Source organism: Dermacentor andersoni, chromosome 1 (genome assembly GCF_023375885.2).
Source record: "Dermacentor andersoni chromosome 1, qqDerAnde1_hic_scaffold, whole genome shotgun sequence".
NCBI lineage: Eukaryota > Metazoa > Arthropoda > Arachnida > Ixodida > Ixodidae > Dermacentor > Dermacentor andersoni.
The window spans coordinates 44,029,215-44,053,318 of NC_092814.1; the positions used below are offsets into that span (position 1 = coordinate 44,029,215).

General features: G+C 45.7%; 1 protein-coding gene across 4 annotated transcripts in view; it reads right to left on the reverse strand.

Annotated features, from left to right (window-relative positions):
• Positions 1–24,104, reverse strand: part of cpx (synaptic transmission protein complexin) — a 594,949-nt gene that overhangs the window by 183,098 nt on the left and 387,747 nt on the right. Inside the window, exon 1 of one of the 4 annotated variants that reach the window (XM_050191099.3) lies at positions 217–430. The exons of the other annotated variants lie outside the window; for them this stretch is intronic. The gene's annotated coding sequence lies outside the window, so the exon portion shown is untranslated. Of the gene's footprint in view, positions 1–216; positions 431–24,104 lie in introns of those variants that run through there. 4 annotated transcript variants of the gene reach the window in all.

The following is a 24,104-nucleotide window of genomic DNA, read 5'->3' on the forward strand; positions in this document are numbered from 1 at the left end:
CTGAATTGTGAACGCGCATTCAAAAACTATAATGTTGAGCAGTTCTCTCACAGTGCCTTTTACACATAATCACTCTCAAAAGCGGCGGTCATGCGCGCCCTAACACTGCCCCCATCGACGAAGGCCGACTGTAAGCGGTGTTGTGCCCCCCACCGAACGCAAAGCGACATCTCGCGCTCGCGACAGTTTGCGCGCACGCCACGACGCTTGACTCACCGTGATCGCCGCACAGCGAAACAAGTCCGGTCCTTCCGGCCAGTGAAACGCGTCCGCGACAGATACACTTTGCGACAACACGACTCGCAGCACTGGCGACGATAATGGCAGCCACCGAGTCCGTCGTGAAAGGAGGCGAGCGAAGGTCGTGGCGCAAACCATACGAAGACGCTGCACGCAAGGCCCGAGAAATTGCGGCGCCGAGCTGCGAGCGCGCTTGTCCGCCTTCGGAGCGAAGGGGGCGCGCGCACGTGGCTCGGCGTGGGGGCGGTCCGAGCAGTTGTAGCACAGCGGCCGCCGACAGCTGCGGTCGCGCGCCGCGAGCGGGTCGCCGCCGACGTCAATCACGCGCCCCGAACAGCTCGCAGCCGCGACGTCATCCGCAGGAGCCAACGCCTGTGTGCAACGCACCGGCACGCGCGCCCGCTTTCCCCAGGGATGCTACAAAAGTCGCGCGCGGTCGAACGGAACGTTCCGAGCTTGAGCTACTTGGCGGTGTCCCTTCAACGGGAAGGGGCTCTCTCTCTCCCTCTCTTTTCTTTTTGTCTCGGAAATACCGCCGTGTCCTATAGCCTATTCATTTGTCTTGTCAAATGTATGCCGTTCGTTCTGCCTTAGGAATGACTGCTTGATTGATCGATCGATTAAGTGGGCTGTGTTGTGGAAGCCAGGGAATTGGGCCTCCTATTTGCAAAGCGAAGAATTAGTGCTGCGGGTGTGTGTTGTACCGTAGCGAGAGTACGCGCTGCACTCGACTGCAAACGTTATCGCAAAATGAGAGCCGAACAAAAAAAAAAAGAAGAAAAAGAGAGAGTTCAGTTATGCGTCCTCTGAGACCCGCGACGCGTGGGACGAGCAGCACTCGGCTGTACATGCATGCCTTCTTCCTTTTAAAAAAAGCTGCGCAGACAACGAGAGTCATTCGTTTCGTGATGCATCCCGTGCTCCAAGAACATTCGCACTCGAGTATATCTGGATATCTAAGAGCTTACTAGAGCCAAATTCCGGCGTCTTATTTTGAAAGCTTTAATGTTCATATCCGTGGGAAGCCCGCGAATCCCAGCGGGCACAAATACGGCCATACCCTACAGCAGTCATTTGCTCTTCCATGAGAAGTTAGCGATTGCGCACGAGCACAAATCCGTGATTTTATCTATCTTTGCCTTGTTCTAAATTTGAATACAAAGAAGGGCTCGTATGAAATAGGCAGCCTCGCACGCCGATCCTCCGGCTTTGGCCAAGAAAAAAAATAATATGCGCCGTTTTAGAAGTGCAGCGTTAAAACATGGGGACGACACAAAACAGAACCTCGACAATCATTGCGCACCGCAGTACGCTAACATTTAGCTCAACACGTTGACAATTGTAGCTTTGCCCCTATATTTAGTCAGACATCAATCCTAAAGCAGCAAGGAGAGCAGTTCACAATATGATTGATAGTTGCTGCTCATATAAAGGAAAATAAAGAAATGTGTGCCAGTAGGCAAGCATTCACGTACGATGCTTGATCGTGCATCCAGTTTCTTGAACATCGAGGCCATAATATTACACACTTACGAAAAAAAAAGTTGTCAAAAGATGGCAACGAGTGTATAGTCGCTAAAATTACCACCCATTACTACAACTTTAGTAGCTCTTTGCTATTACCGATAATTCAGACTTACAGTAAGTGCGGCCTTATTAAGCAATGACCAAGTTCCACAGAGAAGTTAGTATAAGAAGCAATATACCACCGTCTCCTGCGGTCTATAAGGCTGTATAGTGGCAGTGTTTCACAGAGAAGTTAGTATAAGAAGCAATATATACCACCGTCTCCTGCGGTCTGTTAGGCTGTATAGTGGCGGTGTCTGTATAGTGTCTCCCTTTCTTTCTATCTCCCCCTTCCACTCTGTTTCTCTTTTTATCCCCCTTAACCCTTCCCCCTGCGCAGGGTAGCCAACCGGAACTACCTCTGGTTAACCTCCCTGCCTTTCTCTGCATTATTTTCTCTCTCTCTCTCTCTCTCTATAGTGGCGGTCTTAATGTGATGTTTAGATAAACTAAAGATTGTGTAATTATTTTCGTTAAAAGTTATATTCCAGGTTGCGTCGCACATATGTGTGTGTGAGGGGATGGGGGGGGGGGGGGGTGGACTCTACGTTATACAAATATAGGTTCACAACTTTCTTTATTTATCCGAATATGTGAGTGGTGCACCACTACAACCTGTGCTTCTAAAGGTTATGGCTATACAAGCTCATAAGGTTGCTCTTAGAAACGTGCCGCGTATAGTATCACAATAACTGTATTGTTCGCTACGTTGTTCCCCTTTTTCCTTTGTTCCTTTCTCCACCATGAAGTCTATTACACGCAGTCTAAGTTTCCTGTCATGACCCTTAATTACGTGCCGTTATTTCGTTCTGTTATGACTGTCATTAAACTGACTAGCAGTGCGGTCCTTGCTTTTTTTTTCGCATACATATTATATTACACTTCTAGAATATAAGAAACCTAGTTGTTTCTTGGCAATGGAGGCACCGCTTGTAAACTATATAAAGGACCGACTAACTTAAATGGGAGACAAATTTCACTATATATATATATCGGTGCCATTGCTATCTAGGGTTTGTAAACTGGCTCTCGGTGATAGTCATATGCACCACCTCCTTTGAGTAATAAATTCAACTACCAGCGACGTTACTAACCACCATTACTAGAACGTAAGTTAACTTTGTGACGAGCAGTTACTTGCGTTTGGTTAGTAACTGACGCGACCTTTTTTTCATAAGAGTGTACGATTTTGTCGTAGCGTTAGTTAGTTAGTTAGTTAGTTAGTTTGTTTGTTTGTTTGTTTGTTTGTTTCTATATCGTGTCACATACGCATGCATGATTGTTTGTCTGTTGTGCATACCATAGCCTTTCACGTGCTCCGAATAAAGATTTATAAGTCCAGTGCTGTGGTGTTGTGGTATTCTTCTCTCTGTCGCATCCGTGCTTCTGCGCTCCAGTTCTAAAATGCATTTCAGCTAACTGGCACAAGTATCGGTCATACTGAAGCTATGTCTAAAGCAGTCAAAGGAGTGGGAGACAGACGCTCATGTTTTATAAGCCCCAAGGGAAATAAAGCTTTCTTGGGTATGTGCTCGGGATCACGTGCTGGGCATCTTTTTAGGTTTGTTGATTCCTGGTGCAAGCATTAATACGGACTGACAAGCGCAAAGACGCATACGCAGCTTAGCCGAGACTGGCATTCTTTCGATGCGCGTTCGTTTTACGCTTGTCCACATGTCCCGTACTTCTGCTTCATTTCGAATTTGTGAATATTACATGGATTGCGCCATAAACCTGGATGAGCGCAAATGTCCACAATTAGCACTGCCAATTATACACTGATAACATTATTCTTGATTGTGCACTGGCTTTAAAGAACAAAACGAGTTTCGCAAACAGTCGCCTACATTTGTTGGCTCCTGACTTGAAGATCTCTGCACCGCATGTACTGCCAAGGTGTGAAAAAAAAAACTCCGTTGTGCTGGCTGTGGCTTCGTGTCTTGTAGGCTAAGTCATCTTCATTTCTTATTGCATGAGCCCCATCCCCGTCATAGTATCCCACTATCCCACGTTACAATGAGAGGAGAGCCGGGTGCTGTGTACCGCGCACAGGCAGTCGCTGCCGGAACAAAATATATTAGGAACGTGGTCACAACGGACGTATGTCCTAAAGCCAGTTAGCGGGCAAGCTTGCTTCCTGTGGTGTACGGGCACACGCGATAGACTACGACAGTGACCTGCACTACCTCAGAATGTTGAGCGCCGATTTTCCTTTCGCTGTTCACTTTTCTCTCTTCCTATCTCTCTGAATTCTTTTTCTTCCCGGAGCAAGGTAACAAGCCGGACTTTCTTTGTGGTTCACCTCCCTGAATTTTCGTTTGTTTCTACGTATATATAAGCATATACGTAGGATTCAATTAATAAGTTCAAGTAATTTCTCCCATGTTGTTCTTGGTGTCTTTGTTTGTTGGCTTTTATGATGACAAATAAAAAAAAAAAGTATCGCTATCGCAAACACCGGAGACCAGCGGAGCTGGGGGAAGTTAGGGCTTCAGGAAAATCCATGCCGTCTTCCTCTGTGGGGGGTTTCGGTTGGGACGGCGCGCCGTTTGAGGCGCCCGCCGGAACAGAAGTCATTTGTTGGGACGCCGAATGCGTCGGTGTCGTGTGCCAGACGCAGTATCTACGTGACGCGGCGGCAACCGCCGCGCCTTAGCTTTGATGCATGCTAGCTCCGACGCCGTGTACCTGGTAGCATCTGGAAATCTGCCGAAGCGAGCGCGCGGGGCTTTATCGGAGAGCAATGACGTCACACCACCTGTGTCCCCGCCACGCCGCTCCTTCTCCTTCGCTAGGCTCCACCCACGGTCGCCGTGTCGCAATAATGCGCGATGCTATTTTGACACTCTGCTTGCGCTCTCTCTCTCTCTCTCTCTCTCACAGCTCAGCGAAGCTGCGAACGTCAAGAGAAACCCAGCGAGTTTCTAACAGTTCGACAGTAAAATCGGGCCCCTCGGTTTCCTTTCTTCTCGTTCATTACATAGCGAGGGTATCGAATCCAAAAGCATTGATGCCTTCAGATAGCATGTGGGGGTTTATTGACCAGTTGCCTTCCCCCCAAAAAAGTTCACGTACACGTGAAGCCTGCGGCAGAAGGGATTTTCCACATCCACCGTTGTGAGTGGTGGCGCTGGCTAACACTCTCAGGGTTAGTTCTTATAGATGAACATAAATACCGTAGAAAGTGGATGGGAAAATGCTGCCGCGGTATAGCTCACTCGGTAAGAGCATCGCACACGTAATGCGAAGACGTGGGTTCGTGCCCCACCTGCGGCCAGTTGCTTTTCTATCCATTTTAATTTTCCATTAATTTATCAATTCTTTACCTATAACTAATTTACCCTATGCTGTCCTTGGTGTCTTTATTGGCTTCTTATGATTAGCTTCTTAAAATGTCAAATCCTCTTTCAATTATCGTGTATTTAGCAAATATTACAGAGTTCCGAAAGAGTTAGCTCATATCCGTATATGTCGTAATTTTATCAAACGAACCGAGGTTTTTCGCAACAGAGTAAAAAAATTTTAGTAGGCGCCTGTTTCGTAAAATATCGGGTGTGTACACCCGTGGCGTCCCCTAACAATAAACGAGTGCCAGTGTACGCGGTACCTCCTCCTGGCGGAGCTCGTCAACACGCTAACGGAATTTAAAACACCGAGCCTAACCAAAATCTTATATCGCTGCCCACTGCTCTTTCTTCTCATATTCGCTTTGTCTTTTCTTTATTTATTTATTTATTTATTTATTTATTTATTTATTTATTTATTTACTTATTTATTGTCATTTGCTTACCGTAAGAGGCGTCAGTTGCAGAGTAACGCACCTCGAAGGAAAGGGCGACTGATCTGAAAAGAGAAGAGCGCGGATTTTTTTTCTTTCTCTTTGTGCTCGATGAAGCAACGGTTCAGCCATAAGAGTGCCGCGGCGATATCAGCCAATGGCTTCAAAAATAGCGCATACGCTAACAACAACGCACCAAAAGAATGTTTTCAATGAGAAAAGGGAGCCGTGCTGAAGGAGACCAAGCTCTCACCCTGTTCCAACAATGATTTTGCACTGGAAAGATATGCCCCTCAACCCCCTGTTCTTTTCTTCCTCTTGCGACGGCAAAGATAGCGAATGGGTTTCCTATCCTTAAGCAGGTGTTTATTTTTATTTTTCCTTCCGTAGTTGATGCTTACGGGTTCTAGCTCTCTCTCTCTCTCTGTCTATATATATATATATATATATATATATATATATAGAGAGAGAGAGAGAGAGAGAGAGAGAGACGAACACCCCGAGTGCATTTTATGCGCTAAACATTGCGTCGCTGAGCTGTTCTGTGCGTTCATTTGCAGCTTCCTTGCCCAAGGAAAAAAGACTGAATCGTCAATGTGATAGCCGCGCTTTTACGACGGACTTTGTCAGCTCAATGAGATTAATCTTGTGCAAGATTTATCTAAGCACTGGTTATCGATTAACCATCTTCATTTCATTCTTGCTATATGCAGCGCCTAATTTTCTAATTTGCGAGAAGTATCGAATGCCTAAATACCTCCGAGCAGACTGTCACACTCGTTACGCCGAAGACGTGTATATATATATATATATATATATATATATATATATATATATATATATATATATATATATATATATATATATATATATATATATATATACGTGTGTGTGTGTGTGTGTGTGTGTGTGTGTGTGTGTGTGTGTGTGTGTGTTGCGACGCTTCGCGTGTTAACGCGCGGATGTTATGGCAAGTGTTTGTCTGTCAACGTATACGTAACCTTCTAAAATAGAAAGCACACCAATCTGGTCAATAAACACATCCTAACATTTTTATAGCCTCGTTCAAGGTTGATCGTTTTGGAGGTCCATGCTATGGCAGCCATGCACTGCACTGTCTAATTTAGTTTAATGGAAACAAAAAAAAGAAAAGATTTGCCTGAGCCGCCGGGGATTGTGAAATTAGATAAGAAATGGCGGTGGGGGCACTCTGCCGACAACTAGACAGCACCAACTCTTTTTCTCGGCGCACCCGTGTTGGCCAATCGATTCCTCGCATATGCTGCCTCGGGCGCCATATACAAAAAACAAAAACAAAGTGTGTGGTACCAATTACGAGCGTAGCGCCAAATTTTAAAACGCAACGTCACGTATTTTTCTGAAGAGTTACTTCAATAGGCTCTTCTTACTTGCCGGTTACTCCCGGGAAGAGATCTCACTTATCTTGCCGTTTTTATTTTGTGCAATCCTATTTCTTCCATTCGTTAGCTAATTGAAATGGGCCATTCCTTCAGGCTACAACAGTGAGTGAAGTCTCGCTGCCCATAACAATGTCCAACATACGCTGTTATTGCTCTTCGCTTTCCTGTGAGTCGTTACGCCGGCCTTCAGTTGCTTGATTATTCGAGAAAGAGCGGCGAAAAAAGTCATCAAGGCCGCTTCGTCGGCAATATTAATCTCGGTAAGACATTCGGCCGTGCTGGACAGGTTGTAGCTAGAGAAACAGAAATGTAGAGGACAAACTGCACGAGGCGAAGACGAGCGCGAGAAGGTGGGACGGTGAAAAAGAAAGCATAATTTTGCTTCTTTCTGAAAGCGCAACAGTAGGAGAATTTCAGAACAAAAGATAAATATCTCCATACAGAGACCGCTATGGTAGCGGCGGGAAGAAATGAACAACATTGAATAAACAAAGACAGTGTGGTCTCCCTCCCGATGTGTTATTAGGCGACAGTATCGTTTGTACTTTTGATACTTTTATCTACATAAGTGTGGAGACATTTACCTTGTATATTGTATGTACCATGTGTTCCTTACGTCATAGTCTTCCTGTGGAAACGTTGCGTGGTGAGTCCTGGTGCTTGTGTGAAAAGAGTATTTGATATGTAATCTTGAACCCTGTATGATGTATGACGGAACCACTCAAGAGGTAAGGAGCAGCCGGCGCCTAAATTGTGCGCCAACACCTCCTTATATCATATCAATAAAAAGAAATTTAAAGAAAACAGTGTGGTCACGTGATCGATGAAAATACAATCATGCATCGTACATTCATATATCTTTAAAGCGAAAAGGAAAATATTAGTTTGAGACGCTGCAGGCTCTTTCTTTGTTATTGATGTCCCTGTTTAGTTTGTACGATCGCCGTTCTTATTTTCCGTACACACACAGCCTTTCGCATCCCTTCCGATGGCAAGGGCACACATTCACCGAGAAGGCCACATGGTTTTTTTTTTTTTTTTTGTTCTTCTGTTTTTGGAAAGCAGAAGCAGCTACGTGCTGTTGCACAAACATACGTTAAATCTTACGCCAATATTAAAGGCTTCATAACCGCACATCTGTGGCTCTCTTCATGCACCAACTTGAGATGGCATTCAACGCCTCTCCCGTGCAAGCTCTGCGAAAATGTTTTCTTCGATGGCGTGAACAATCACACACTACCTTCCGCATGCTTGACTAACAGAAAGAATAAGTTGGCGAGTATATATATATAGACCCGAAGGTATAACATTCAAAAAATAAAAAAAGGATCAACGTTATGGCATACGTTTTTACTGACGTTTCAACCGGAGGACCGGCCTTCATCGGAGTGCATTTATATATATATATGCGGTAATAAGGCAACGATAAAAAAAAGACAGAAAACAGCTGACCAGAGTTGAAGAAAATTTGCAAGCAACAACCAATTCCACTCGTGTTAGGGACATCATGGGACTTGTGAACAGGTCAAAACTAGCATAATGCATGCAGGCCTAGAGTTACTACTGCAAAACTACGCAAACTTTCGTCGGAGAACTGAAAAAAGATAACTAATGAGGGATGTGTTAGCAGTGTGTGTATATACCAACGTAGTACATAGATCGATTACTAGTCTTACGACACAACCGAACGTCCTGAATACCTACAGTGCATTCGTGTAACCTGTCATACTCTGCAAACTTCTAGGTGCAGGTGTTGTTTGTCGGGTTTCTAGGGTACAGCCTATCTGTTATAGCCAACACCTGCAAAACCAGTTTGCGTACAGTTCAGAGCATTCAAGCCCAAGCTCTGAGGATATGCCTTGGATTACCACGCAGTGCGCCAACGGCTGAAACTATTGCCATTGCCCAAGATTATTCAATCATGACGCACATTGCCGTTCAGAAATTTCGTGCACGTGTCAGGAACATTGCCCGGACCCCCTGCCACCACCTCGCTGCACTCACCGTGGAAAGACCCCGCACGTCATTTAGCACAACTGTCAGTGCATATCGTGCCTTGCTTACATCGGGGCACACAACTGCGGCCAGGCCGGTTACTCCTGCATGGTGTTTGTGCCGTCCTGAAATACACCTTAGAATTCCAGCACTTCAGAAAAAGTCAGATCTGCCACAACTTGGACTAAAACAATTGAGCTTACTCCTGTTGTACGAGAAATACAATAGCGACGTACACATCTATACTGACGAATCGACCACATCTACCAGTTCTGGGGGTGCTGTGTTTATACCGACAAGAGGAGTAAAACTGTGATTCAAGACGTCACATGTCACGACGTCCACTGCTGCAGAACTCACGGCTCTTCCCAGCGCGCTTAAATTTATTGACACAGAGAGTCCTGGTACGCGGGCCGTGTTTTGCGACTCGAGACCGGCTTTACACAGCATGCAGTCAATTCTCAGACATGGAGCTCACGAATAGCTAACATACGAAATCGTCAAACTTCATCACGACGTCAAACAAAAAGGCCACGAAATTATTTTCCAGTGGCTACATGGCCATTGCGGGATCAGTGGAAATGATCAAGCAGACAAAGCTGCCCGAGAGTCACATCAAGAATAACACAGCGTTCCCATTCCTCCTTCCAGGACAGACGCTGCAAGGCAGCTTCGTCACCTGGCACGCAAACTCTCTTTAACAGAATGGAACACCCCAAATATAAGGCGCACCAGGTTGTACGACGCTTTGCTCCAACTCCGACCTCCACCCGGGATTCACCGACGCGAGGCATCGCTTCTATACCGGCTTTGGTTGGGAGTGGCTTTCACGAAGGCGTACACTACTTTGATTGGACTGACCGACAGTGCCGCATGCGACGTCTGCGGCGTGGAAGAGAACATCGAATATTTATTGTGCCATTGTCATCGATTTCAGTCGGAAAGAGAAACAAGTGTGTGTGTGTGTGTGTGTGTGTGTGTGTGTGTGTGTACCGCACGATGTTTGATTTTGTCGTCTTTGTCTGACCCACATGCAAGTATTTGCTAAAAGTGCTGCCCAGCGCAAAAGAAAGGGGTACAAGCTTTCTAGACCTCTGGGCAGAAATGACAACTGTAATGGTGGTGTTGGTGGTGTTGCAGAATGCAACACCACCACCACTACTACTGCCTGAGCCTCCTACACCCACACAAACACACACACACACACACACACACACACACACACACACATATATATATATATATATATATATATATATATATATATATATATATATATATATATATATATATATATATATATATATATATATATATATATATATATTGCGCTGTGTCTTTCGTCACTGCTATCCCTCCTGCGTGCCGTACTTACGTCATACTGTGCATAATGAACTAGGAGCTAACCGAAAAGCGAGTACTTAAATAGATTGTCGAGACGTAGAGTGCGCATTTCAGCAAGAAATAAAATTATTATAAAACGGCTAATTGAGACTTATCACGGGCGAGACAATGCAATCCACGGCGCCTACATGCACCGACATGCTTGCCATACGTTAACGAAACGAGCGAATACTGAACATGAGAAGGTGCGCCTCAGCTTGTTCTTTTGTATATTTGCGTCAGGCTTTCATCGAAAGCGCAGCGGCACGGTAGCCAGACAGAAGCAATCGCGCTTCCGAGGAGTTACCGAATTACACATCCCTTACTGCATGCAGGCTCGTACTAGCAGTCGCGAGCGAGGTTTACTGCGTGTACACCAAGTAGGAGACGAAGCCAGCGGACCGGCAGCAAGAGAGAGCGAGGGAAAGGAATCAGATCAGAAAAGATGAGACGCGCCGGGTCCGTGGTCCCCATGAGGACGTTGAGAGCGAGCGAAAAAGAAACGCTCCTTTGACTCAGTGCTGCATATATGCAACGAGTAAGGTTTCTTTTTGTCTGGTGACGGGCTCCACTGCAAGACGTGCGCGGAGAACGGGAGCCCATTTGGTCTGAGCCCAAATCAGCGGTTGGGCGCACGGTTACTGCTATGTGGCAAGACGGCGCTGCCGCCTCGCGAAGCTATACGAATAGTTCTTGCTTGCCTCACACCTCCGGCGGCGCTTTGTTCGAGTGGCGCGCGTGACGCGTTTGACTCGGGTCTCTAGCGGGGCTTCCCGCCGCAGCTGGCATCGTCCACCACCACGCGCAGAATGAAGCGGACAGTGAGGGCCGATGTCTCCTTCCCAAAATGGGTTCCCTTGTAGCCAGGAACAATTTTTATCTCGGTGGTCGGCGCGCCACCGCCTCGTCCCATAAGCTACGCGCGCCACGAAGAGTGCATCAACGAACAAAGCTCACAGACCTCGCGGCTATCGCGTGTGGGAGCGTGGTTTCGTACTGCCGAGGAAACGCGCACCGTCATTCGTGTACAGCCCATGCGAGCCGTGAGGGACACGGAGAAGATAGTGCGCTCGCTCGGACTCTGGCCGAGAGCATGGAGCGGCCTCTCTCACCGCAATCAGCCGCGGTTCATAGACTCTGCTTTACGCCTTGGCATTCGCACGGTGCTTGAGCCAGCTGCTGAACCTCAGAATCAAAAAGTAATGTAAACAGCGAAGGCGTACGACGAAGCCGCGGACTTGATAAGACAGGAAAAAAAACTGCTAACTGTAAAGTCTGGAGGGCAACAGACAGTAGTGCACCTGATGAGGTCGTAAGGAAGTAAATACAGCACGAATGGAACGCCATGCTATAAGTATCATATTACAAATTCTAAAAGCGACAACCACCTGCGAAAAGAAAGTTTTTAAGTTCTTCGGATAAGCGAGGTCAGTGGTGGCAACACTAACAATAGCTGCGCTTATTCTTTTAAACAACTGTGTCTTGGGTAATTCACCTTGCTGTCGTGCCTCTAATGGCTCGGGAAAACAGTTCTTTCGGCGTACCAAAAAACATTACTTTCAAGCAACTCTACTCTATAGCCCTGGCGCCTGACTTCTTACTCTAAACTTCTACTATTTCTTTTCTCTCTTTTGCGGGTATTATGTTGCGTTAAAGGTAAGCCGTGCTGCTCGAAATAATAAATTCTTACCCACTTCGCCAAACAGGCTTCGAGCCACGATTATATATATTATTCTTTCTCTCCAAATGCTAAATCTTTTCGAAAAAGTCGTGTTATTTTGCGAACATCTTGTCAAACGCACTTAATAAAAATAACATCTACTACTACTACAACAACGAAATAAATAAAAGAAAGAAAGACACCTGCAACCCTCATACATTAGGTATGATTATTTTAAGCAGCTATGAACTCTTCGCGCACACGGGTATAGTGAACATTGACTTTTACAGAACGAAAAACTAAGAATAGATATACCTGTCGTGGAACAAGTGCAACCCACATGTCCTATACGCAACAGTGGTCTTCTTTTTTGATCGGTTGAGCGCTATGCAAGTATGATGGCAATGACAAAGTGCAACGAAATGCCGCAAACTTTCTGCATTTTAACCAAAATTTTGAAGCACTTCACTTTGTTTTCATTTTACAATGACAAGGTATGCCTGCTAGAATATTGCGGACAATAAAAAAAAAGAAACGACAAAGAAGCCGGATGATTTCAGAAAACAGAAATCCAATGAAGACGAGTTTCTCCGTGAGAACTAGCGAAAAAACAACAAATTTGTTTAACTTCCGCCTCCCACTCGAGAGCATCATTCTTGTCTACTCATTGTTGAAAAAGAAAGGTCGCAGATGCCGGAAGAAATAGAGTGAGCCGTATATATTCGCGGTAACTATAACTTGCGAAGACTACTCCCGCGTGCTGCATCACAGGGCCGTATTGCTTAGCCCACTTAAACAGCACTTACCCTTTGCCCTTACCCTTTGCCCTTACCCTTTGCCCTTACCCTTTGCCAAAGTATTTTCACTTTGTTCAGTGGGCTGATGACATCGTTAAGATCAAGTACGACTGTGCCACCAGCCGTGTTCTCAAGCCCGAAGTATGCACAAAAATTCGGCGCACTTTAGACAGAACGAAGTTTGGCGGATATTTAAGTTGGATAGAGCGGCGTCAAAATATTGCCCACGTCCTTATTTCGCCAAGCATACAAAAGAGCCTGGAAGCACACGAGCTCATTCGTGATTTGTAAGCCCGCCGGGGAGGCACCCATCAAGGTTGTCGTGCGAAGAGAGAGAGAGAGAGAGAGAGGACAGGAAAGGCAGAGAGGTTAACCAGACGCCCGTCCGGTTTCCTACCCTGCACTGGGGGAAGGGGTATGGGGATGAAGAGAGAGAGAGCACAGTTTCGCGCACAGTGGAAAGTTCGCACCGAGTCTACACATGGTTCCCAAGACCTGTCGATTTGAGGTATTTCAAGAGCGCTTTCGTGGCTTTCTGTGCCATCGAAGCGTACGGCCAGGGTCCAAGGATCTTCATTACGGGAAATGGTCTAGAGTCGAGCTGGTTCAGTGCTGCCCGGAGAACTTCGCACTCGACGTCGTATTGGGGACAGATACATAAGATGTGTTCAATTGTTTCTGTGGTTCCGCAAGAGTCGCACATGGGCGTATCCCCCATTCCAATGCGAAACGAGTGGGCCTTCGTAAATGCCACCCCGAGCCAGTGGCGACACAATACTGTCACCTTAGAGCGGGAGATTTTTGATGGCCCTTGTAGCTTTAAAGATGGATCCAGCCTATGAAGATGACACTTCAGGAGGTTGGGAGAAGACCAGTATTTGTGTGTCATAGCTTTAGCCACAATATGAAGCTGTCTTGCAGCGTCGGTTCTTGATAAGGGGATTGGAACTGGTCGGGCATCCAGATGGGCAGACCGGGCGGCTTCGTCGGCGATGTCATTACCAGCAGTGGCGGTATGTCCAGGTAGCTACTGGAATATAATTTTATGCCCTTTCAGACTACTTGATGGTGATTTTCTCTTATTTCATATGTCAGCTGCTCATGAGTCCTATGATATAGGGCATAATGCAGACTCTGAAGTGCAGGAAAAAGAACCAGTTCTGGGCGGATGAATGGCGGCTTATACTGATTTCGTTTTGAATTCAGTGATACACTATGACGCAGGTTTTCTTTTCTCTTATTATTTTTCGCAAACCTTCTCATGCCATCTTGTGAGGAAGTCCTTCGATGCAGTGAGCAAGGCACTAAGTATTTCCTTCACAGCTATAACAACTCGCACAGAAACAGCCAAGTTTGCTTTCGCTAGCAGTAGCGCTCAGTTTCTAGGCTTCATTCTTTCATGAAGACATCATGCGTTCATGTTCGATGTCGACAAAATGGGTCGAATGATCCGCCATAAAACGCAGAACACCGCATCATAATGTTAGGGTCTGCATGCTGAAACAGATCGAAAGAAGAGACCGTCGACGAAAGGCACTGCAACGGGCAACGAGAAACGAGCATTGCACAAAGAAGCGCTCTCTTGCGCTCACCAAAGCTGAAAGCACCACTCAATCACCAGCTTACTAAGAAGGCAGGTCGTTGTCATTTTCAATTGCTCTGGAAATTTGGGCGGGAGCCCTGTGTGCTCAAGGGGCTAAACCACACAGAAGCCGCAGTTCTCTCTCTCTCTCTCTCTGTATATATATATATATATATATATATATATATATATATATATATATATATATATATATATATATATATATATATATATATATATATATATATTCGTAAAATGTTAATCACGACGGTGCGCTCTTCAGCTTTCCCGGCCGTGGCAGTCGTGAAGCGACGGTGGCGAGCTGCAAAAGTGTCAGTTCGCCGATATTTCTGTGAACGCTAACGAACCATAGGTAGTAGAAGTTAACCTAGTAGAAGTACCTGCGAGCCAGGATGCTATTTTCTCTAGCTTAGCTCTTTTCTCCTAATTTATGCGCATATTTTTGGAGGGCCCTCACGGTTCGTGGCAAGGATCCAAGTTGACCTCCCCGCGCCTCTGTCGGAGATGGCAACATCAGCGGCGGCTGCGTCTAGCCAACCAGAGCGACACCGACAGCGAAAACACATGCGTATATTCGCTCAGCAGTCAGGATTTATCCGATGATGACTTTGTACATGTGCGGCGCCGCATGGCCAAGCGAAGACACTTCAGGGCATCCGTTTTGTCAGGTACATCGACTTTACGACCCATTGGGAGCACCGAAACCAACACTCCTTTTTGTGGCGGAACTCTCCACCGAAAACTTGATGTCATTCAACAGGCAGTCTGTCTCGGTGCTTATGAAAGGGGTGGTACCAAATGAAATCACGGACATCAGGGTGAACCCCTAGAAAAAAAAATGTCCAGGCCATTGACACTGCCCACAAGGCTGCACTGCGCCCTTTGCGTAGAGTTGCCGACTTTGATGGCATGGAGGTACACTCGTACATGCTGCTGGGCAGCAGCTTAATTTCCGGAGTTGTCTACGGCATCGAATCGTCCATCCCAAACTTCAACTTGCCTGTCCCGGTGAAGTACGCCAGTGAAGGCGTCGTCAGCCCCCTTGTAAAAGCTCAAATGAAGCAGAACAGGGAGACATGGGTTGGGCCTACTTTGAAGTCAGAGAAGCACAGAACAACATTAGTTTGAAAAAAGACTCCGGAGCATGAATGAAAATAACTGGGCGGCTAAAGTAGAGAAATATCTATACCTCAACAGCGTGGGCACAGAATAGAGGAATAGATAAAGAAAGTTGGCAACCAGGTACAGGGTATTTGAAAGTGTAAATAGACAACCAGGAGTCATCAAAATTAGTGAGAGAAACAGAGACATTAAATTGGATGCAGACGATGGAAACAAAGTAGACCACGGAGATTTACAAGAATGGCAAGAAAGAAATTAAAGCGTAAAATTATTATTATTATTATTTGTTTTGAACACATATACACATATAAACAGGTATCAGGAAAGGGAAAGCGAGGAGCAGGCTGGCAACTGCCACCGGAAGGGGCACAACGCCTGCCTACTCTTCTGAAGGGAGGTGACAGCAACACAGAAATGGAAGATAGGAAGGAGGTGAGGAAAAAGGAAAGAGGAAAGGAGAGCAGGATAACACAAGAAGTGCTTTGCTAATTGAGGCCCGAGCTGGCTGCCTAAGGACTAAAACATACCGGAACAAATATTCGCAATAGATGAGGCATATGTATGCTGCAGTAAAAATACGGAGACAACTCAGCACGTCCCAATTAAATGCGAAGGTATTCACCTAGGAAACGTCGGCCTTGCAGAAACGCTGGAAATTAAAGTAGATGAAAGTATTGACCGGTCAGCAGTCGAGATAAACAAGAGACGTTTAGAATATTGCCAAAAAATAAAGCAGGGAGAAATTGATGAAACCGGATCCGTCATACGCAGAGGTTTTAAGGAAGGAATAAAATATTAAAGTGGCATAGACAAAATGTTATATGAATAATTTCTACAAATCACTTGAATATTTAATGCAGGCTACGTTACTATTTGTCGCCGTCCAGTTTCTAAAGTGATGCCAATAAATCATCGTCATTATAATTATTATCATCATATCTCGCCTGGGCATTTCCTGTCGTGCAAAGGTACTGTTCAAGGGAGAGACATTTCCTTCACACGTCAAGGTGGGCCACCTTAAACATCCTGTGAGACCATTTGTGCCAAGACCACGTCAATGCCGCAAGTGCAAGAAGCCAGGGCACGTGAGCGTCGTTTGCGAGAACTCGACAGTTTGCCAACGCTGTGCTCATCCCCGTGCTGCAGACAACTCTACAGCCACATCTCTTAAACGTCCTAATTGCCTCGGATCCCATGGTGCTCCATCGAAGGATTGCCCCCAAGATTAAAAAAAAAGGAATTTGTTGTCTTGAGACAAATGGCAAGAGGTCATTCGTCTCGTTGGGAAGCCCTAGCCGCTGTTAAAGGGCTGCGCTCTCAACGCCGTCAGACGTCAAGGAACGTCCAGACCTCTGAGACGCGTATCCGACGTCACCTCCTACTCTGCTGCCCAGGCCTGATGGAGTCGTGTCCAACTCCGAGAACGAGGCACCACAGCTACAACAGAAGCCCCAGTCACTTCAACTGATAGAGTGCACCGCGGTAGATCCCACAGCGCTGGCCTCCGAAAATTGCCCGAAGAAGACCGGGAAGTAGCTGCGATGCTTCGGTCTCATGAATACCCTTCGAATACTCTGACAGCGTGAACTGCAGTGCAAGTGCTGGATGCTCTTAATACAGTGCTTGGAAGTCTCGAGTAAGCCCCATGATTTGCCCACAGCTTTCTTTTGGCACTGAAGTAAAAAAGGAGGCAATTAAGTGCTAACAATCACTGGCCCCCAGGGTCACATTCTGGTGACTTCAACGCGCATCACCAGATATGGGGAAGCGTCAAGATGTACTCCAGAGGCAGGAGCGTTGTCTCCTTTTGACGCCGACCATGATATGTGCTGTTTGAATGATGACAATCCAACATTAGCGGAGTACGATTCATATCAGATGCATGGACATGACATTGGTGTCACGGAGCTTTGCTGCAAGCAGTGCAGTGTGCACACACAGCGTTCACCCTCTACCTCTTTCCTTTCCCCCTTTCCCTGACCACCAGTGTAGAGCAGCGAACGAGACTCTCGTCTGGTTCACCTACTTGCTTTTCCTCTCCGCGCTTTCTCTCTCGCTATCCCCACCCACTAACTGGAGGGGGAGGGGGAGTGCGCTTCTCCATCTACGGCGTTTCTCGCAGCCGCGCTGCAACGTTGGGTGCAAAGCCTAACCACTACAGCCCAGGCGTACAGGACGAGGCGCGTTTTTTTCTCCCCCTCTGCGCAGTTGCAACAAACTTGTCGGCGCTGAGATTTTCACGTGATCATTACTTGTGTCTCATCGTTTAAACGGAGATACTAAATAACAACTTGCGGAGACAAGAGAAAGTGCGTGTAAGCGAGACAGATAGGCGCTATAACAAAACCTAGCACACTACTCGAGGTCAAATCAGTGACAATAATTCCGTCGAAATTAAACACAACCAGAGCCATTGAAACGCTCATTCACCGTCTGCGGCTCGGTACCGCGTAAAAACACTTTCTACATAAAATTCCAAGAGCTGGTAGTCTGGAATGCACTTGTGGCCACGCAGATGAGGATGTACAGCATCTTCTGGTAGAATGTTCGCGACACAACACACACAGACAACGCTTAGCATGTAATTTAGTGGCATTAGATCACAGGCTCTTCAGCCTCAGGAAGGTCTTAGGTCCTTGACCAACATACTCATTCCAAAGACGATAGTCACTGGCCCTTCAAATATTTCTAGAAGCGAGCATTATTCGCGGAAACCGTTGAGAAGAGTGTTTAAATGTGATAAGTAGTGCGTTCTATGTGTTTTTTTTACCCGACTTTGGCCAATACAATGCCTAGTTTTATGTATCTTCATAAGAATCTAATCCGTGCTTTCTTATGTGCCCTGATTTTAGTCTAACTATGTGACCGGACTTTGTGTTTACCTTAGTGCACATATGTGACTGGACTTTGTGTTGCTGTGTATCTGAGTTGACTTTCACTTTTAGTGTGGCATAAGTGTATTTATGTGACTGGACTTTGTGTTTTTATGATTTGGAGTTGACGTTCAGTTATAGTGTGGCATTAGTGTACTTATGTGACCGGAATTTGTGTTATTATGATGTCATTATTTTTATTCTTTTATTCTTTTTTTAAATCCCTATGTAAAAAGGAGTTTGCTCTCATATATGATATGATTTGATATGATATGATTTCGCACTCATATCATTATTTCCCAAGTACGTTCATGCGGCTAGGAAATCTTCTTTACGGCTTGAAGTCACCCTTTGCACATCCCGCAGATTATATAATCACCTCAGCTTCACGTGCATCTACGGGAACACTCATGCATTCAATTGGTCTGCGCTTCCTGGTGGCGTTAGGTTACGGAACGCTCTTCCTGATTTCATCGTCTCCGAAACAAATCCCGATAAATTCCGCCAGCTCACAAGTTTATATTCCACTGCCTATCTTCAATAAAATGCATGGTGCATTTTCTTTTGTTTTCCAGTTATATGGGTTAAAATCAAAGAGTGGACGGAAACCCGCCTGGTCGGGAATATACATGACAACAGTTAAAAGCAGACACCGGCCACGGAAGTTTATAAGAGGAAATAAACTTTCGTGGTCGGTGACCACTTTTAACTGTTGCCAGCTGAGCTCTCTTATTTATGAGCTCATTATTTTGCTTATTATTCCTGCATTTTTGTCCTATGACATTAGAGTGGCTATATTTTTTACACTGTTTGCTGAAAGAACTGTATCTTTTGTCTTTTGTCTAATATGTATATTACCGGACCTATTATTTTTGTGCAATGCTGTAATGTTTGTATAAGATGTAGTGTATAGATTTTCATAATGTCTATTAATAATGTATGTATATTATGTTTTGTTATGTGCCCATTACATACACTCTTTTTAGTCCTTCTGTGACGACCCCATTACCCATGCCTCATACGAGGCCAGTAAGGACATCTTAAATAAATAAATAAATAAATAAATAAATAAATAAATAAATAAATAAATAAACTGGTGCTCTCTGAACGCTCGGGGATGAATTTAAAAGGCGTTTGAGTGGAGTTCGCACTTGATCGGGACTTTGTGCTTCGAACTTTGCGCCGCTTAAAGCTTTCAGGAGGAACAGTAACAGGTCCCCAGGTTAAGCTGCCTGAACAATTCGCAGCCATAGACTACCTGCAGCCTGGTAGAATAGCGTATGATGAACCTTTTAAAATAGGTCAGCGCTGTGAAGTGCCGCTTTAATAATATTTAATACATCTACTTAAGACAGGTAGTGACTGCGGATCCGGATCATGAGACTGAAATAATCAGAAGAATAAGAATGGGCTGGGGTGCCTTTGGCAGGCATTCTCAGATCATGAACAGCAGGTTGCCATTATCCCTCAAGAGAAAAGTGTCTAATAGCTGTGTCTCACCAGTACTCACGTACGGGGCAGAAACCTGGAGGCTTACGAAAAGGGTTCTACCTAAATTGAGGACGACGCAGCGAGCTATGGAAAGAAGAATGATAGGTGTAACGTTAAGGGATAAGAAAAGAGCAGATTGGGTGAGGGAACAAACGCGAGTTAATGATATCTTAGTTGAAATCAAGAAAAAGAAATGGGCATGGGCAGGACACGTAATGAGGAGGGAAGATGACCGATGGTCATTAAGAGTTACGGAATGGATTCCAAGGGAAGGGAAGCGTAGCAGAGGGCGGCAGATAGTTAGGTGGGCGGACGAGATTAAGAAGTTTGCAGGGACAACATGGCCACAATTAATACATGAACGGGGTAGTTGGAGAAGTATGGGAGAGGCCTTTGCCCTGCAGTGGGCATAACCAGTCTGATGATGATGATGACTTTCCTTCAACATTTAGACACTGTCTTATACTAGGGTTGCGACAGTATCTTGCATGTATAACAGCTCTCTGCTCTGGGATTAACATATCTTATCAGACCTGGCTGTTTAGTCGGTGCCCTGATGTGCTTGTCAGAAAGAAATACCGATCTTGGCTTAATCGCAGAGAAAAGGTGATCCAGATTGCCATTTTCTGGACTGTATACTTCAGAATCACAAATCCGAACCAATAGCGTTCCCACAATCACTTTCACAAGATTACATGATAAGCTGTGAAAAAGAAGAAAGAGAGAACGCTAACTTCTGCGAAGGAGCAATACAGGCCCTATAACGTAAAACGAATTGAATATGTTTTTATTCAAATCTTCTGACGTCTCATTTACATAACCTCCGACGCAAGCGTCACACGGTGACCCGCAGCGTTCTTTGAAAAGCCCAATCAAATGTGCTCCTTGTGTATAGGAGGTTACTTTTGTTTGCTTTCGAAGCGAATAGCATTGACTACATTGAGCGGTTTTTATAATCTAATTGGCTGACAAGAGGCAAGTAGCACGCTCAAGTGGAGAGGGTTGCGATGGGACCGAGTCCGCACATTGAGAGTAGATAACCGGATGAGGAGGGTGGTGCCGGTGTCTGCGATTGGTCCGCCTCCCCTTACTTAGCTTGCGGTGGTTGGTCGACAATCGCGGTGGTGGCCAACGCAAGGTTAAAAATGCCGCTAAAACTTACACTCAGCAAAGAAGAGTTGGCAGAGCGATGTCGTATAAGTGCCGAAAGGGCTCGATAACGTTATACTGCCACTTTTTTTTTTTAATTATACGCAAATAAATCCATGCTCCCCTGGCAGCACCGAGCAGCCAGTGCCAGAGCGATCGGTGGGCACCCATCTTCTATTCATTTCGGAATGGGGCAGTGTATGGCTATTCAGAAAAAAAAATAGTTTTGTTCGGCATATTAATGCATCTCTAACGCGCACACGTCATTTGGCTGCGGTGAGGTTTCGCGGTTTTGTGAGGTCGCGTGCAAGACAGGCGAAGTGGGCGCCGCCCGAAAGCTTTTGACCAATAGCAGAGGGATAATGACGAAAAGGGCATCAAATCAAAAATAATTATTTTAATTTCGTTCGGTTTAATCATGCCTATTCAGCGGGCACATATCATATCAGATGGGGCGTTCTCGCGGTTTTCGTGACGTCGCGTGACCGACAGGCAAAGTAGTGTTGACCCAACTGGAGGGCTAATTCTGGAGGGCTGGTTGCATAATTGGAATAGAAAAGTTTGGATTCGCCTTACGTTATAGAGCCCGCGATACTACTTTGTACCATGTAAATCGACCGGCATGTCAGGAAAGTTTCGCAGAAGTCGTCAGTTCTTACGAGCTTCATTTAATTTGATCTGCGAATGTTTATGAGTTAAAACATGATGGCCTAGCAGGGATGTGTACATATTTCAAGTAAATTTAGTCAACTCATAGCGTGACCTTCGTAAAAAGTAGAATCGCTTGGCGATAGTAGGTCGACAGACGATAAATCGTGAAGCTACGCTGGTATCGCATGTGCGTGCGTATCAACGGCTCTGCAATATTGCAAAATGTTAACTACAGCGCATAGCCGCGGAATATATTCAACAGAGAAAATGTTACAACGCTCTAGTAATGATCCGCAATTCTCCTCGTTTCCAAAAATTATTTTGAGGCACTTACTGCCCGCTTTCGCAGTTCAATCGTTGAATATATAGCCCCAATATTTCTATCCAATGAAAGTGGCCGTCTGTCCAGGTGTAGACAATTTATCTCGTAATTTTTTTTTCGATACTGAGCATGAATACTGCAGTGCAACAAGAGGGGTTCAATATATTCTTCTGATTCCGAGCAAATGCTGATCATTCCAAAAAAAAAAAAAAAATCCTCGAATAAGGGCATAAACGGTGGCCTCCCAGAAAAAAAGCCGAGTTAAATAAACGAAGTTGGAGAAGCCTGACTTGTAGTAGCCGAAACTTGACTTGGTGAGTAGGTTCATCCTGAATCGTGAAACTTGCAGCAGCGCGAAGGAACGAGGACATGAACAAGAAAAGAACCACGACTGGACGTGGTTGTTCTCGTGTTTCATTTCTTGTTCATGTCCTCATCTTTTCGTGCTGCTTTCAAGTTATATTCAAACCTAACTTGTTTCAGAAGTCTTACCACTAGCATTAATTCAGTTCTTGCATGATTCCTTTATTCTTGTAGTTTTAATACCTGTTTCTATGCCTAGCCAATTGGTTATATATGCAGCACCTTTATCGTATTGAAAAAGAAAGGAAAAAAAAAAGGGGGAAAAAAAGAAACCTTCCCATTTGCAGATGTTTGACAAGTTCCAGAGAATATAAAGAATAAAATATCGGAGAAGCCTGAGTGAGAAATGCGAAGACGACGCATTATTATTTTCATCCCTGCGCTGCCTACCCACGAGGCAGAATTTATTGAGTCACCGCCAGGCAGGCGTCCCAACGCGATGAAGGCATGCCCCTGGCAACCCGGGGACCTTCCCGTGAGCTGAACCACTGGCGGACGGTGTCGGCGACGGAAGCCACTGGCTGGCGGGAGGCACGCAACGCAATTTCCAGATACCGGCGTCGGCACAGGTCTCTCGAGCGGTGCGTCAGCCTCACTCGGAAAATCGACCATTGACAGGCCACTGACGGCTGGTGCCTGCGGCTAGTTTTTACACACCCAAAGAAAGAAAAGACGAAGGAATCAAGTTCTCACGACCGGCGTGCAGGCTAGGATGCTCTAGCCAATCGAAGACGACCGTTGCAACTTCTCTTTGTGCCTGCCTGGCGATCTGCCTAGTTATTATAGTAGATGGCGCCGATATTATGGTGTACTTTTCGCCAGTAGTTTCGTCAGAACCGCATATTTACCGGAAGAATTCGGCTCAGTTGAGGCGCTATCAGGAGATGGGACCGTGCGGCGAGTTGAGGGGGCTGCGGGGTGTGGGAGAACGTTCGGTCTAGACGGAAGGGCACCGCTGACAAAACGCTTCCTGACGTCTGCGGCTGCAGGGGACTGCGCTGCGTTGCGAGAGATTCGGCGAGAAAGACTTGCGAAGCGGAAATTTCCAATGGCCTCGAGCGACTTCGTCGATGATGCGAAGGGTGACGGCGACACGGTGATGCCTTCCTGTTCACGCTGAGCGCCACACGGTGATATGCACCTTCGCAACTCAAAAGAAAAAGAGAGAGAGCAAAGGGAACATGGCATGATTTGCTGCCATGCGTGCGTTGCGAAATGAAGTGTATGAAGAACCGCACCAATACCTTCCAACTTCCGAAGTCCGTTTCTCTGTTTTTTTATCATTACTAGACCGCGAGGCTTCCTTCCGCTCTGCAAGTTTCACTGGCAGATCTGTCATACAGAGGCAGGTGAAGCGCGTCACATGGGGTCATCATTGCATAATGGGCTGCAGAGAAGCACTGCGTGAGGGTTGTGATGTTGTTACACATCTCATGGTACTGCGTCATGCCTAGAACAGGGAATTAGACATTGAAGGTGTCGACGTTTCTTTGTCTCTATACTATAGTGCTAGAAATACAAGCTTCATTTGTTTCAAATGTTCCTTATTGGTTGCAGGAATAAGAAAGGCAGAGAGAGAGAGGGGGCAGAGAGAGGGAGATTAAGCGCTCGCATTAGCCTAGATGAATTGCACCTTTTACGGTCCATACCTTGTGGGATTAGTTCATATCACGAAGAAAATAGCCTGACT